Consider the following 13,830-nt stretch of genomic DNA (forward strand, 5'->3'; position numbering starts at 1 on the left):
ACTGGAACGTTAGTGACAATGTTGAGTGTCACTAACCTTCTCGAAGGTTGACAAGGCAACGTTAAAAGCCACGTTAACTGATGAGCGGATATTTTATATGCTTTTTGGGGATAATTTCATATAGTTTAGAGTATGTTTTAGTTAGTTTTTAGTCTATTTCTAGTAGTTTTTAGGAAAAATTCATATTTCTGGACTTTACTATGAGTTGTGTGTTTTTCTGTAATTTCAGGTATTTTTCTAGCTGAAATTGAAGGAGCTGAGCAAAAATCTGATTCAGGCTGAAAAAGGACTGCTGATGCTGTTGGATTCTGACCTCCCTGCACTCAAAGTGGATTTTCTGGAGCTACAGAACTCGAAATGGCGTGCTTCCAATTGCGTTGGAAAGTAGACATCCAGGGCTTTCCAGATATGTATAATAGTCCATACTTTGCATAAGAATAGACGACGTAAACTGGCGTTCAACGCCAGTTCTCTGCCCAATTCTGGCTTCCAGCGCCAGAATTGGATCAAAAACTGGAGTTGAACGCCCAAACTGGCATAAAAACTGGCGTTCAACTCCACAAATGGCCTCTGCACGTGAATTGCTTAAAGTCTCAGCCCCAGCACACACCAAGTGGGCCCCAGCACACCAAGTGGGCCCCAGAAGTGGATCTCTGCATCATCCATCATAGTCCACTCATATTTTGTAACCCTAGGCTACTAGTTTAGTATTTAAACAACTTTTAGAGACTTATTTTGTATCTCATGACATTTCAGATCTAAACTTTGTATTCTCTGACGGCATGAGTCTCTAAACCCCATTGTTGGGGGTGAGGAGCTCTGCTGTGTCTCGATGAATTAATGCAAGTATTTCTGTTTTCTATTCAAACACGCTTGTTCCTATCTAAGATGTTCATTCGCGCTTAACTGTGATGAAGGTGATGATCAGTGACAGTCATCACCTTCCTCAAACCATGAATGTGTGCCTGACAACCACCTCCGTTCTATATCCGATTGAATGAATATCTCTGAGATCTCTTAATCAGAATCTCCGTGGTATAAGCTAGAACTGATGGCGGCATTCATGAGAATCCGGAAAGTCTAAACCTTGTCTGTGGTATTCCGAGTAGGATTCAAGGATTGAATGACTGTGACGAGCTTCAAACTCCTGAAGGCTGGGCGTTAGTGACAGATGCAAAAGGATAGTAAATCCTATTCCAACCGGATCGAGAACCAACCGGTGATTAGCCGTGCTGTGACAGAGCGCGTGAGCGTAGTTTTCACTGGAAGGATGGAAGGTAGCCCTTGACAACGGTGATCCACCAACACACAGCTTGCCATAGGAGGACGTGCGTGCGTGAATCAGAAGACAGAGGAAAGCAGAGATTCAGAAGACAAAGCATCTCCAAAACTCCAACATATTCTCCATTACTACACAACAAGTAACTTTTAATTTATGCTCTACTGGATATTCATAATTCAACTGATAAACATAATTGACTTCCTGACTAAGATTTACAAGATAACCATAGATTGCTTCAAACCAACAATCTCCGTGGGATTCGACCCATACTCACGTAAGGTATTACTTGGACGACCCAGTGCACTTGCTGGTCATGTGTGCGAAATTGTAAGAGAGTAATGTGTGCGAAATTGTAAGAGAGTAACAATTTTGTGCACCAAGTAACAATTTTGTGCACCAAGTTTTTGGCGCCGTTGCCGGGGATTGTTCGTGTTTGAACAACTGACGGATTATTTTGTTGCTTAGATTAGGAAAAAAAATCTTTCTTTTTGGTTTAGAGTCTTTTATTATTTATCCCTTGTTAAAACACTTTAAATTTATAACTCAGTTAGTTAGAGCGTGGTGTTTATGTTCATGATAATTGGCTATCATATTTTTTAAAAACCTTTTTCAAAAATAATTTTTCTATTAAATCCTGTGCCAAACTTTAAGTTTGGTGTTTTCAAAAATAATCTTTCTTAAAATAAGGTCCCATAACTCATTTGGCTAGAACATTAATTTGATTGGGTTTGAATCTTTTATACTCTTTTCAAAACATTCTTTTTCAAAAATATTTTTTTTCTATTAAATCTTGTGCCAAACTTTAAGTTTAGTGTTTTCTTGTTGATTTCCCTTTGATTTTCGAAAATTTTGTTTGGTTTTCAAAAAATTTTAAGTTTGGTGTTCTTCCTTCATGTTCTTGTATTCTTGTGAGTCTTCAAAGTGTTCTTGAGTTTTCCTTGTGTCTTGATCTTAAAATTTTTAAGTTTGGTGTTCCTTGGTGTTTTCCCTCCAAAATTTTCGAAAAACAAGGAGCATTAGATCTAAAAATTTTAAATCTAGTACTATCTTATTGTTTTTCTCTCTCCTCACTAAATTCAAAAATATCTTTTTAAAATATCTTTTCTAACTTCCTAACTTCTTATCTTTTCAAAATTTGTTTCAACTAACTAACTAACTTTTTGTTTGTTTCTTAACTTTTTCAAAACTACCTAACTAACTCTCTCTCTCCCTAATTTTCGAAAATAGCTTCCTTCTTTTTCAAAAATTTCTTCTTTTTTTAACTAATTAATTTTTATTTTTTTTTTACGAAAAAAAAAATTTTTTTTCAAAATTCAAATTCTTTTTAGTTATTTTATTTTATTTAAGTATTTACTTTTTATAAAATAAAATAAATAAAAAGATAAATCAGTCCAAGTTATATCCACATATCCATCATGGACATAAGTGGAGATGGACAGTCCAGGAGGACTTTGGGGTCATATTCTAACCCCTCTACTGCTTCATATGGGAGTAGCATCTGCATACCCTCCATTGGAGTTAGTAGCTTTGAGTTGAATCCTCAGCTCATTATCATGGTGCAGCAAAGTTGCCAGTATTCCGGTCTTCCACAGGAAGAACCTACAGAGTTTCTGGCACAATTTTTACAAATTGCTGACACAGTACATGATAAGGAAATAGATCAAGATGTCTACAGACTATTACTGTTTCCATTTGCTGTAAAAGATCAAGCTAAAAGGTGGTTAAATAACCAACCTAAGGACAGCATAAGAACATGAAAACAGCTGACAGAAAAATTCCTGAATCAATATTTCCCTCCAAAAAGGATGACACAGCTAAGGCTGGACATCCAAGGCTTTAAACAAGGAGATAATGAATCTCTTTATGATGCCTGGGAGAGATACAGAGAGATGCTACGAAAATGCCCCTCTGAAATGTTTTCAGAGTGGGTTCAGTTAGACATCTTCTACTATGGGCTTGCAGAAGGAGCTCAAATGTCTTTAGATTACTCAGCTGGTGGATCTATCCATATAAGAAAGACAATTGAAGAAGCTCAAGAGCTCATTGATACAGTTGCCAGGAATCAGCATCTGTATCTAAGCAGCAACCCTTCCATGAATGAAGAGGTTAAAACAGTAACTGCTGAATTCAGTACTGTAAAACAAGCTGCTGAATTCAATCAGCAATTAGATTTTCTAACAAAGCAGCTAGCTAAATTCAAAGACAGGTTACAGGAGACAAGGATAGCTAATATACATATGGAAGAACAGTTTAAGCAAACAAAGCAGCAGCTATCAAAGCAAATAGCAGAAGAATGCCAAGCAGTTCAATTAAGAAGTGGGAAAACATTAAATGCCCCACCTCAAGGCATCAAAAATTCAAGAAATGAGCAACCCACCAAATATTCCCCTGAGGACAGTAAGAGCCCAGGGAAAAATAATTCTGGCACTAAAACGCCAGAAAATGGGTGGAAGGCTGGCGCTAAACGCCCAGACCATGCCCAAAACTGGCGTTCAGCGCCAGAAACAAGGCAGGATTGGCGTTCAACGCCAGAAATGGGCAAGAATCTGGCGTTGAACGCCCAATTGGTGCAAAATCCAGTGCTGAACGCCCAAAATGGGCACATTTCTGGCATTCAGGCGCCAGGAACAGACAGTGAGTTGGCGTCTAACGTCACTCCAGCTTCTGACTCTGGTACGCAATTGCTAGTGAGGGATCAGACACACATAAGTGCTGATAACAACCCCTCTAAAAAGGCTTCTTTAACCACTAAGGTTGAGGAATATAAAGCCAAGATACCTTATCCTCAAAAACTCCGGAAAGAGGAGCAGGATAAGCAATTTGCTCGCTTTGCAGATTATCTAAGGACTCTTGAAATAAAGATTCCATTTGCAGAGGCACTTGAGCAAATACCTTCTTATGCCAAGTTCATGAAAGAGATCTTGAGTCATAAAAAGGAGTGGAGAGAAACAGAAAGAGTTCTCCTCACTGAAGAATGCAGTGCAGTCATTCTGAAAAGCTTTCCTGAAAAGCTTAAAGACCCTGGGAGTTTTCTGATACCATGCATATTAGAAGGTGATTGCACCAAGACAGCTTTATGCGATCTTGGGGCAAGCATCAACCTAATACCTGCATCCACTATCAGGAAGCTTGGCTTAACTGAGGAAGTTAAACCAACCCGGATATGTCTCCAACTTGCTGATGGTTCCACTAAATACGCATCAGGCGTGATTGAGGACATGATTGTCAGAGTTGGGCCATTCGCCTTTCCCACTGACTTTGTTGTGCTGGAAATGGAGGAGCACAAGAGTGCTACTCTCATTCTAGGAAGACCCTTCCTAGCAACTGGACGATCCCTCATTGACGTCCAGCAGGGGGAAATAACCCTGAGAGTCAACGATGACGAGTTCAAGTTGAACGCTGTCAAAGCCATGCAGCATCCAGACACATCAACAGACTGCATGAAAGTTGACCTTATTGACTCTTTGGTAGAAGAGATCAACATGGCTGAGAGTCTCGAATCAGAGTTGGAAGACATTTTTAAAGATGTTCAGCCTGATTTGGAGGATTCAGGGGACATGAAAGAGCCTCTGAACTTTCTTCTGAAAGAGGAAAAACCTCCTAAACCAGAGCTCAAGCCACTGCCACCTTCCTTGAAATATGCATTTCTAGGAGAAGGTGACACTTTTCTAGTGATCATAAGCTCTGCTTTAAATTCACAGGAAGAGGAAGCACTCATTCAAGTGCTAAGGACACACAAGACAGCTCTTGGGTGGTCCATAGGTGACCTTAAGGGCATAAGCCCAGCTAGATGCATGCACAAAATCCTATTGGAGGATAATGCCAAACCAGTGGTTCAACCACAGAGGCGGCTAAATCCAGCCATGAAGGAAGTGGTGCAGAAAGAGGTTACCAAATTACTAGAGGCTGGGATTATTTATCCCATTTCTGATAGCCCCTGGGTGAGCCCTGTTCAAGTCGTCCCAAAAAAGGGAGGCATGACAGTGATTCATAATGAAAAAAATGAACTGGTTCCTACAAGAACAGTTACAGGGTGGCGCATGTGTATTGACTACAGAAGGCTCAATACAGCCACCAGAAAGGATCATTTTCCTTTACCATTCATAGACCAGATGCTAGAGAGACTAGCAGGTCATGATTATTACTGCTTTTTGGATGGCTACTCAGGCTATAACCAGATTGCAGTAGATCCCCAGGATCAAGAGAAAACAGCATTCACATGTCCATCCGGAGTGTTTGCTTATAGAAGGATGCCCTTTGGGCTATGCAATGCACCTGCAACCTTCCAGAGATGCATGCTCTCTATTTTCTCTGATATGGTGGAAAAATTTCTGGAAGTCTTCATGGATGACTTCTCAGTATATGGAGACTCATTCAGCTCCTGTCTTGATCACCTAAAACTTGTTCTGAAAAGATGCCAAGAAACCAACCTAGTTTTAAACTGGGAAAAGTGTCACTTCATGGTGACTGAAGGAATTGTTCTTGGGCATAAAATCTTAAACAAGGGAATAGAGGTGGATCAAGCAAAAATAGAGGTAATTGAAAAATTACCACCACCTGCCAATGTTAAGGCAATCAGAAGCTTTCTGGGGCATGCAGGATTCTATAGGAGGTTTATAAAGGATTTTTCAAAAATCGCAAAACCTCTAAGCAATCTGCTAGCTGCTGACACACCATTTGTGTTTGACACAGCATGCCTGCAGGCGTTTGAAACGCTGAAAGCTAAGCTGGTCACAGCACCAGTCATTTCTGCACCAGACTGGACATTGCCATTTGAGTTAATGTGTGATGCCAGTGATCATGCCATTGGTGCAGTATTGGGACAGAGGCATGACAAGCTTCTGCATGTCATTTATTATGCCAGTCGCGTTTTAAATGATGCCCAGAAAAATTAAACAACCACAGAAAAGGAATTACTTGCAGTGGTTTACGCCATTGACAAGTTCAGATCTTACTTAGTAGGATCAAAGGTGATTGTGTACACTGACCATGCTGCTCTTAAGTATCTACTCACAAAGCAGGATTCAAAACCCAGGCTCATCAGATGGGTATTGCTTCTGCAAGAGTTTGATATAGAAATAAGAGACAGAAAAGGGACAGAGAACCAAGTAGCTGATCATCTGTCCCGGATAGAGCCAGTGGAAGGGACGTCCCTCCCCTTCCTTGAGATCTCTGAGACATTCCCTGATGAGCATCTATTTGCCATTCAGGAAGCACCATGGTTTGCCGATATTGCAAACTATAAAGCTGCAAGGTTCATACCCAAGGAGTACAATAGAATACAAAAAAAGAAACTAATTACTGATGCAAAGTACTACTTGTGGGATGAGCCCTATCTCTTTAAGAGATGTGCAGACGGAATTATCCGTAGGTGTGTCCCCAGAGAGGAAGCACAGAGAATCTTATGGCATTGCCATGGATCTCAATATGGAGGCCATTTCGGAGGTGAGCGAACAGCCACCAAGGTCCTCCAATGTGGCTTCTATTGGCCCACACTCTATAAAGATTCCCGAGAGTTTGTACGTAATTGTGACAGTTGCCAAAGACCTGGTAATCTGCCTCATGGTTACGCCATGCCTCAATAAGGAATCTTGGAAATAGAGTTGTTTGATGTATGGGGAATTGACTTCATGGGACCTTTCCCACCATCATACTCAAACACTTATATTCTGGTGGCAGTTGACTATGTATCAAAATGGGTTGAGGCTATTGCCACACCCACCAATGATACTAAAACAGTGCTGAAGTTCCTCCAGAAACATATCTTTAGCAGGTTTGGTGTCCCTAGAGTGTTAATCAGTGATGGGGGCACTCACTTCTGCAATAAACAGCTTTACTCTGCCATGGTTCGGTATGGAATTCGCCACAAGGTGGCCACTCCATATCATCCACAAACCAATGGGCAGGCTGAAGTCTCTAACAGAGAATTAAAGAGAATCCTGGAACGGACAGTAAATACCCGTAGAAGGGATTGGGCAAGGAGCTTGGATGATGCTCTGTGGGCTTACAGAACAGCATTCAAGACCCCTATAGGGACCTCTCCATACCAACTCGTGTATGGTAAGGCATGCCACTTGCCCGTGGAACTGGAACATAAGGCCTACTGGGCAACCAGATTCCTAAACTTAGATGCCAAATTAGCAGGAGAAAAACGATTGCTCCAGCTAAATGAGCTAGAGGAATTCAGATTCACAGCTTTCGAAAATGCCAAGCTTTATAAAGAAAAATAAAAAAAATGGCATGACAGAAAGCTGTCATCTAGAATCTTTGAACCAGGACAGAAGGTCCTGTTGTTTAACTCTAGACTCAGGATATTCCCCGGGAAACTGAAATCCCGGTGGAGGGGACCATACGTGATTACAAGTGTGTCACCATATGGTTATGTGGAGCTTCAAGATATTGATTCTGATAAGAAGTTCATTGTCAATGGACAGAGAATCAAGCATTATCTTGAAGGCAACACTGAGCAAGAATGCTCAAAGCTAAAGCTAGATTAAAAGCTCAGCAAGGTCCAGCTAAAGACAATAAAGAAGCGCTTGCTGGGAGGCAACCCAGCCATGGGGCAACAATCCTCTAAGCATTGTGCCCTATTTCTATTTTATTTGTTTATATAAAGTTCACTGACACTAAGGTAAAGAATCATTTGCATAAGTTTACAGGGTTACAGAAGGAATCTACACACAAAACAGAGATAGGGAGCTTACTGGCAAGAAAACGCCAGTGAAGGCCATTTTGGGCGTTCAGCGCCCAAAAATGGGCATCCAGTGGGCGCTGAATGCCGGTAAGGATAGCTATCTGGTGTTCAACGCCAGAAAAGGGACAACAACTGGGCGTTGAATGCCCAGGAGAGCCGCATTTGGGCGTTGAACGCCCAAAACAGGCAGTGTTTGGGCGTTCAAACGCCAGGATGGTGGGGAGGAGCTCTCCTTCTACCCATCTCTTTCTTTTTCTTTTGCTTGAGGACAAGCAAAGCTCTAAGTTTGGTGTGTTTGTCCGTGATCACTAAGATCATGGCCCCTAAAGGAAAACAACCCACTCCAAGAGGAGCAAGGGCGTGATTTATAGGAACTGAAGCGCCAGAAATTCTCTCTTGAAGGACCAAGCACCTCACAGACTAGAGGAACATCCACTTCCCAAACCTCAAGGTTGTTGAGTTCTAATCTTAGCCTTAACTCTGTGATAACTGTTCTTATTTTAATTTTACCTTAGGAGTCATATAGTAGTAATTAGTATCTATTTTGATTTTATCTCCAATTAAGCTATAGTTTATTTTTCTCATCATCAGCAAACATGAATAAAGTAGTAGATCTTTTGAATAAGAAGCAATAAAATTTTGAGTTTTAATAAGAGAAATTCTAATTAGTTAAATGTGGTGGCAATGCTTTCTGTCTTCTGAATGAATGCTTGAACAGTGCATATATCTTTTGAATTTGTTGTTTAAGACTGTTAAATATGTTGGCTCTTGAAAGAATGATGAACATGAGACATGTTATTGAGAATCTAAAAAATCATAAAAATGATTCTTGAAGCAAGAAAAAACAGCAAAGAACAAAGCTTGCAGAAAAAAAAAAAAAAAAAAGAGAAAGAAAAAAGAGAAAGCAAGCAGAAAAAGCCAAAGCTCTTAAAACCAAAAGGCAAGAGCAAAAAGCCAAAGCCCTTAAAACCAAAAGGCAAGGGTAATAAAAAGGATCCCAAGGCTTTGAGCATCAGTGGATAGGAGGGCCAAAAAGTAATAAAATCCTGGCCTAAGCGGCTAAATCAAGCTGTCCCTAACCATGTGCTTGTGGCGTGAAGGTGTCAAGTGAAAACTTGAGACTGAGCGGTTAAAGTCAAGGTCCAAAGCAAAAAGAAGAGTGTGCTTAAGAACTCTGGACACCTCTAATTGGGGACTTTAGCAAAGCTGAGTCACAATCTAAAAGGTTCACCCAATTATGTGTCTGTGGCATTTATGTATCCGGTAGTAATACTGGAAAACAAAGTGCTTAGGGCCACGGCCAAGACTCATAAAGAAGCTGTGTTCAAGAATCATCACACTGAACTAAGAGAATCAATAACACTATCTGAATTCTGAGTTCCTATAGATGCCAATCACTCTGAGCTTCAATGGATAAAGTGAGATGCCAAAACTGTTCAGAAGCAAAAAGCTACTAGTCCCGCTCATCTAATTAGAATCTGAGCTTCACTCAAAAACTCTGAGATATTATTGCTTCTCAACTTATTAGTCTTCTATTTTATTTGTCTAAGTTGCTTGAGGACAAGCAACAGTTTAAGTTTGGTGTTGTGATGAGCGGATATTTTATACGCTTTTTGGGGATAATTTCATATAGTTTAGAGTATGTTTTAGTTAGTTTTTAGTCTATTTCTAGTAGTTTTTAGGAAAAATTCATATTTCTTGACTTTACTATGAGTTGTGTGTTTTTCTGTAATTTCAGGTATTTTTCTGGCTGAAATTGAAGGAGCTGAGCAAAAATCTGATTCAGGCTGAAAAAGGACTGCTGATGCTGTTGGATTCTGACCTCCCTGCACTCAAAGTGGATTTTCTGGAGCTACAGAACTCGAAATGGCGTGCTTCTAATTGCGTTGGAAAGTAGACATCCAGGGCTTTCCAGCAATGTATAATAGTCCATACTTTACACAAGAATAGACGACGTAAACTGGCGTTCAACGCCAGTTCTCTGCCCAATTCTGGCGTCCAGCGCCAGAATTGGATCAAAAACTGGAGTTGAACGCCCAAACTGGCATAAAAACTGGCGTTCAACTCCACAAATGGCCTCTGCACGTGAATTGCTTAAAGTCTCAGCCCCAGCACACACCAAGTGGGCCCCAGCACACCAAGTGGGCCCCAGAAGTGGATCTCTGCATCATCCATCATAGTCCACTCATATTTTGTAACCCTAGGCTACTGGTTTAGTATTTAAACAACTTTTAGAGACTTATTTTGTATCTCATGACATTTCAGATCTAAACTTTGTATTCTCTGACGGCATGAGTCTCTAAACCCCATTGTTGGGGGTGAGGAGCTCTGCTGTGTCTCGATGAATTAATGCAAGTATTTCTGTTTTCTATTCAAACACGCTTGTTCCTATCTAAGATGTTCATTCGCGCTTAACTGTGATGAAGGTGATGATCAGTGACAGTCATCACCTTCCTCAAACCATGAACATGTGCCTGACAACCACCTCCGTTCTATATCCGATTGAATGAATATCTCTGAGATCTCTTAATCAGAATCTCCGTGGTATAAGCTAGAACTGATGGCGGCATTCATGAGAATCCGGAAAGTCTAAACCTTGTCTGTGGTATTCCGAGTAGGATTCAAGGATTGAATGACTGTGACGAGCTTCAAACTCCTGAAGGCTGGGCGTTAGTGACAGATGCAAAAGGATAGTAAATCCTATTCCAACCGGATCGAGAACCAACCGGTGATTAGCCGTGCTGTGACAGAGCGCGTGAGCGTAGTTTTCACTGGAAGGATGGAAGGTAGCCCTTGACAACGGTGATCCACCAACACACAGCTTGCCATAGGAGGACGTGCGTGCGTGAATCAGAAGACAGAGGAAAGCAGAGATTCAGAAGACAAAGCATCTCCAAAACTCCAACATATTCTCCATTACTACACAACAAGTAACTTTTAATTTATGCTCTACTGGATATTCATAATTCAACTGATAAACATAATTGACTTCCTGACTAAGATTTACAAGATAACCATAGATTGCTTCAAACCAACAATCTCCGTGGGATTCGACCCATACTCACGTAAGGTATTACTTGGACGACCCAGTGCACTTGCTGGTCATGTGTGCGAAATTGTAAGAGAGTAATGTGTGCGAAATTGTAAGAGAGTAACAATTTTGTGCACCAAGTAACAATTTTGTGCACCATTAACCTAGTTAACGTGGGTTTTAACGTGAAGAAAAAGGGGTGCATTGGAACGTTAGTGACAATGTTAAGTGTCACTAACGTTCCCGAACTTGGACTTTCACTAAATGATTAACACTCCTTACGCCCTGAGCTTAAGTCTCTGCCCACTCCGCACTTTCTCTTTGCAAGTAAAGCCAAGACCAAATAAAGAAAGGAACTGCTTCAAACTCAAGATCCAAAGGCCCAAGACTTGGAGAGTGAACTAGAAGCTGAGAAGAGTAGTATATATAGGAGTAGCTTTGAATTGTAAAGGTGTTCTGGAGGCTGAAGAACCACTCTCTGTATTTTACTTTCTTTGCAATTTCTAGTTTTATGATGTATTCTCCATCTTTGTTTTCATCTTCAAGAGCTATGAACAACTAAACCCCTTTCATTAGGTTAGGGAGCTCTGTTGTAATTTGATGGATCAATACTAATCTTCATTGTTCTTCTTCTATCTTTCCTCTTGATTTTACTTGAAAGCTTTCGATCTTCATCCAATTGAGTTGTTATCTTGGAAGAGAAGCGATTCAAACTTGGATCTCTTTTGAACCTTGGAAGAGGAATGAAGAGATCAAGCTAGAAATGTTTTCTCATGCTGGACTAAATTGGGTTTGGATCGGTATGTGACTGTAACCCTCTCAATACTTGGTTTGGGAAATGCATGTGGTATAATCAGTGACCATACTTCATCTCTTCTCATGAGCAATTGACCAAGGAATTGGCTATTGATCAAGATTTGAGAGATTGAATTGCAAGAAATTGCAATTCAATCACTTAAGATTGCCAAGGATATCAATGAGTGCATTGATTGAGGAAGAGATGAAAATTAACTTGATCCGGAGAATTGCAACATCTCCTAAGCCCAATGAACTCCCCATCTCTAATCTTACCCATTCTCTTTAATTTCTGCGATTTACTTTTATGAGCAAATCCCCCATTCTCATTTACAATTCTGTAATTTATTTTCAGTCATTTACTTCCAGTCCTTTAATTCTAGCATTTACTTTTCTGTTATTTACATTCCCGCCATTTTATTTTCTGCAACTCTCAACCCAAATTCTGGACTCGCTGAACTAGAACATTCTTCTAATTAAAGTTGCTTGATCAATCAATTCCTGTGGGATTCGACCTCATTCTATTGTGAGTTTTTACTTGACGACAACTTCGGTACACTTGCCGAAGGAAGATTTGTTGAGAGACAAGTTTTTCCCGCATCAAGTTTATGGCGCCGTTGCCGGGGATTGATTGTGCATCAACAATGATTAGATTGGAAGATCACTAGATTGAGCATTTTATTTTGTGAATTTCATTTTCTGTTTGAGTGATTTACTTTTTGTTTTAGTTAAACTTCTTCCCTTCTCCATCCACTCTTTTGTTTTTCTTTGTTATTTTCAATTCTATTTGCTAACCCACTAACTGTTTGATATATTGCATCACCCACAACTAACATCAATTCTGACACAAATACTGTCTGCACCTATTTTCTCTGCTTGTACTTGCTGGTTGTATGACAGGGAGAAGAAGTGCGGCTTCAACTTTCTTTGATTCTGAACCGGAGAGAACCTTCCTTAGACTAAGGAGGGAGGCAAAAGAAAAATGAGTAGTTGGTGCTGAAGAAGAGGAGGAACAGTTTGAGGAATACTTTGAACCAAACATGGAAGAAAACATGGAAAATCATCATGAAGAAGAGACTCACAACCATGGCAGAGGAGGTGGAGCAAATCATGCTGGGGAGGATAGAAGAGTTTTGGGCTCTTACATTAATCCGAACCCAGGCAATTGTGGAAGTAGCATCCAAAAGCTAACAATCCATGCCAACAACTTTGAACTTAAACCACAGCTCATCACCCTTGTTCAGAACAACTGTTCGTTTGGAGGAGGAGTTCAAGAAGATCCCAACCAATATTTGAGCACCTTCCTGAGAATATGTGACACAGTGAAATCTAATGCTGTTCATCCTGACGCCTATAGATTGCTCTTATTTCCCTTCTCACTCAGAGACAAGGCAGCCAAGTGGCTGGAATCCTTCCCAAGGGAGAGCTTGACAACTTGGGAGGATGTGGTGAACAAATTCTTAGCAAGATTCTACCCTCCTCAACGAATCAATAGGCTAAGAGCTGAGGTTTAAACCTTCAGGCAACAGGATGGTGAGACTTTGTATGAACCATGGGAGAGGTTCAAAGACTTAACAAGGAGGTGTCCACCTGACATGTTCAACGAATGGGTGCAGCTGCACATTTTCTATGAAGGGCTCTCTTATGAGTCAAAGAAGGCCGTAGACCATTCATCTGGAGGATCTTTGAACAAGAAGAAGACCATTGAGGAAGCCATAGATGTTATTGAAAGAGTAGCAGAAAACGACTACTTCTATGCTTCCGAAAGAGGGAACACAAGAGGAGTGATGGAGCTAAACAATGTAGACGCTCTGTTGGCCCAAAACAAGCTCATTACCCAGCAGCTGGCTGACCTCACCAAGAAGATAGAGATGAACCAAGTAGCAGCAATCTCCACTTCATCAACAACACAAGAAGGAGAAAACCAAGAAGCAGAAGGGAGTCAGGAGCAAGCCAACTACATTGGGAATTCACCAAGGAAAAACTATGATCCATACTCCAAGACTTACAACCCTGGATGGAGAAATC

The 13,830-nt window shown here is 40.6% G+C and overlaps 1 non-coding gene across 1 annotated transcript; it reads right to left on the reverse strand.

Moving 5' to 3' along the window:
• Nucleotides 1–13,295: 13,295 nt before the first annotated feature.
• On the reverse strand, nucleotides 13,296–13,399 carry LOC148555646 (small nucleolar RNA R71). The gene has a single exon (XR_015886750.1). It is a non-coding gene; the product is annotated as a small nucleolar RNA R71 (small nucleolar RNA).
• Between the last annotated feature and the right edge of the window lie 431 nt (nucleotides 13,400–13,830).

Source organism: Arachis ipaensis, chromosome B6 (genome assembly GCF_059453495.1).
Source record: "Arachis ipaensis isolate K30076 ecotype BB chromosome B6, ASM5945349v1, whole genome shotgun sequence".
NCBI classification, from domain to species: Eukaryota; Viridiplantae; Streptophyta; class Magnoliopsida; order Fabales; family Fabaceae; genus Arachis; species Arachis ipaensis.